Source organism: Cryptomeria japonica, chromosome 2 (assembly GCF_030272615.1).
Source record: "Cryptomeria japonica chromosome 2, Sugi_1.0, whole genome shotgun sequence".
Classification (NCBI taxonomy): Eukaryota; Viridiplantae; Streptophyta; class Pinopsida; order Cupressales; family Cupressaceae; genus Cryptomeria; species Cryptomeria japonica.
The window spans coordinates 439,456,599-439,460,579 of record NC_081406.1 but is presented as its reverse complement, the minus strand read 5'-3'; positions in this window follow the sequence as shown (position 1 = coordinate 439,460,579).

The following is a 3,981-nucleotide window of genomic DNA, read 5'->3' as shown; positions in this document are numbered from 1 at the left end:
CAATCTTGAACTTGATGGATCAAGAGACGATGAGCAAAGATAAATTGTCCAGCTTGATTTGATGTGATAAAACTAAACACCTGCTTAGATTGAGCATGTGATCAAAGATACTCTTTAAAATTTTGATTGAGTTTAAATGAATAATCAGCTTGATGAAAAGCGATGAAACTGATTAACGTTAAGAGATTGATTTAGATGAAGACAATATCAGCTTGATTTGAAGCGATGAAACTAATATGCCCCTAGCGATTGATTCAATTCAGATGATCGAGAGATCTCAACTTGATATGAAGTGATGAAAATGAGATTCCCTTAGCGATAAGGATTTGTTTGGTTTTCTTTAGTTGAAAAGAGTCTTGCTCGACTTTTGATGAAGATTTGAAAATTTTCTCGACATTAAAGATGTGAGGCCATGAGTATGCCCCCTTAGGAGATAAATCGAAAGATAATGAGGGTACAATGATTATAGACAATTTTTGGTGATGATAATGATTTGAGCACGAAGAATGATTGAGTCAAAGGATCACTTGAAGGTTTAGCGATGAATAATGTGAAATTGAGCGCAAATTGAAAAAAGAATGTGCCTTTGATGAAAGTGCTAAGTGGTCTCAATATGTGCAAAAGTGAATAGGAGAATGATCTCGGATTTTGATTTTGTTCCTGAAAATGGAATCAGGATGGGAAAATTAGCTTACGGTACAATTTTCATGTCCATCGGAGCAAGTTGAAAAATTAGGGTTTAGGCTATATAAGAGGTCCAAGTGTCATTTTCAATTCATTTTAACCTCTCCAAGTTTGAAATTTGAAAATCCTTCTACAAAGAAAAATGGTCATTCTGATCCAGGAGCATCGATTCGAGCACCAAAGACGTCACAATAGACCATGGAACTACAAGCCAATGGTAAGTGATCAATTTTAAGCCTGTGCATTTCATCAATTTTGATTTTTTTGTTGAATTTCTTGCTTTTTTATGTCGTTAAAAATCATTCAATGTCATTTTTTCATGCGATAAGACATTGCCTATCATACGACAAACTCTCTCTTATGTTTTGTCATTTTAGCCTATATGTTTTGTCATGTGGAGTAATCCCATGTCTCATACGAGAGTTTTCTTCATAGCCCATATTATCGTGCGAGATTATGTCATTTGTCATATGGTAATCTTTTATCATTCGGTATGTATTCCTGTCTCGTATGAGTTTCTGCTTACACTATGAAAACTTGTATGGGAAACAGTGACCATTTTTAAGGGTCAAAACATGAAAATTTGATTTGGCATTTGGTGTATTTGGACTTGCATGATGTTTAACATGTTTTGTAGTGCAATTTGGATGACTTGCAAATGCTTTGTTGTTTGATTTTTGTAGGTTCGATTGCCACATATCCCATTTCAGTGTGTCTATCCTCTAAGGATGAGACTAGTCTACAATTTATTAGATATAGATAGAGCACATATTGATTTGTGTGGCTTTACTCACCTTTTATAGATGCCTGATATTCGTGTGAATCATGAGATGCTTACTGCGCTAGTTGAGCATTTCCATTCAGAGCATAACACCTTTCATCTACCAACTGGAGAGACGGCCATTACACCAGAGGATGTGTATAGGATTTTGAGGATTCCTTTTGCTAGGGATAAGGTCAACTATGATTCTACTCAATGACCTGGTATCTTATCCTTGAGATGCATATTTCATGATGAGGACATTATTGAGTGGGCTATCACTTGGGATGATATGATGGCTAGGTATAGTGAGAAGTTTCTGCTAGCATGTGTATTAGCAGGGTTTATTGGTTGTTTCATCATGCTAGACAAGGGACAACAGGGCTTTCTATGTGGCTGGGCTAGGATGCTCGAGAGACTACTGACTGAGCCAGAGAGATTAGGGTGGGGATCTTTCTTATTAGACCACATGTATCATGAGATGCATGGGATTGCATACAGGGATGGGAAGAGCATGGTAGTAGGAGTCTTGGTTCTTCAGATATGGGCCTAGGAGCATATCCCAGTTTGTAGACCAACTGTTGAGGATGCCAGAGATCCACACCAGCCGATTGTATATAGATATGATGGATACGTTACTCAGCCCCATTTGGGTAAGATAGAGTATTGGAGATGACAACTTGATGATCTGATCATTGTAGTATGGAGACCATATAGGGGTCTAGAGCTATAGGATGATTAGAGAGCTCATTGGAGAAACATGTTCATGACTCATCCTCTTATTGGTAGATCAGTATCCATTATTGAGCGATTCATTATATCGAGGGTTATGAGGTAGTATGGTAGGCCTTAGGGGATATCTTAGGAGTTCACCACCTACGTTCGATATGGTGATGAGGAGAGATGAGGATGGGCCCCTAGGTTGTCCTACATATTGAGCATGCAGGAGCTAGTCAGATTGCAGCGACAATGATGGGACTATCTAGAGGATATTGCAAATGTGAGGGTATTGCCCCAATATAGGGATTGGCTTCAGAGTCATCCCTTTCCTAGATTCATGGATCCTGCGGAGCATGCGCCTCTCATAGACGAGACTGAGGATGAGGCCCCTGCATAGGCACAGATATAGGGATAGGGACAAGGACAGGGACAGAGAGCAGAGGCTCCTAGGTGGGCAGGTGGTGATCCTAGTGCTAGCAGCAATAGGGTACTAGCTGGGGGGAGATAGAGGTAGAGAGGGGAGGGTGGATCCCTTGGAGTTGTTGGTGTGGGGCTAGCGGTTCTAGGGAAGTGGAGGGTGGAGGCGAGGAGGTGTGACAAAAGAGGAATGATTAAGGTGGAGAGGGAGGCAAAGATGTAGGTGGAGACAGAGGCAGAGATCTTATGAGAGAGAAGGTGGCAGCGGACCCACTACAGTCGATGAGAGCCAGATTAGCAGGTCTATAGTCATAGTTGATAGTGGCTCAGACATAGCTTCTAGGGTGAGACCAACAGTTGGGGGAGGTCAGAGATGAGCATGATTGTTAGCTCACTGAGATGAGGGAAGAGCAAGATGCTCTTCAGTAGGAGGTGTTGCATTAGACTAGCCGAGCAGCTTACTATGTTGTAGCATATAGCATAGCAGTTCCATTAGCGTAGTAGGTTGTCCCATATTCTTAGTATATGGCTTGATCTGAGGAAGTTCGAGCACCTAGGCAGGATGTTGATTGGTAGGCTCCACCTCCTCCACCACCTGACGAAGAGGGAGAGACAGAGAGCTAGTTTTTTATAGCTCTTAGATTTTGTTATATACCCCATTTTTTGTAGCCTATACGATTCTTGCTTCGATGAGACATTGTATATGATAGTTGATATCATTTGTACACTGAGACATTTATGATGATATATACGATATCTTGATTTGATTTCATCATACTTGTGTTGATTGATTATGAGATGTCTCTCTATATGTTGTATTCTATATGTATGCATATTTCTTTAGTATGGATGTATGTAATGCAGATGAATATGGATGTTTATTTTTGTTTCTTTTCATATGCAAATAAATGATGAAAATGAGTAACTGTGAGATTTTGCCAAGATCAAGAGCTCAATGAAATGTACAAAATAGAGACACAATATAGGACAAGAATAAACTGTATTCTCATCAATAGAAAATGATCAATAACATAATTACATACAATGTAGATGAGCTTGCTTATATAGACAAGGCTAGGGATATGTGAGCACACAAACATGACATGTGGCTCAATAAGAAACAAGGGTAGGTAGGAAATAGGTGTGGGTAGGTAGGAGAAATAATATAATAGTCCACATGAGGTGGATCACCCACTGAATGTGGAGTGTAACAACAAGAGTGGAGTGTAACAACAAGATCAACACCATAAAAGGTGGAATTTCTCCTACACACACTATCCCAATGTGGCATAAACACCCAAGTGTCTCATACCCAAACTACTATGAAATGCATTTCCTAAGTAAACTTAAGTAAGTGTAATAATATCCAAGATGAATAATTATTTACACCAACACCCCCC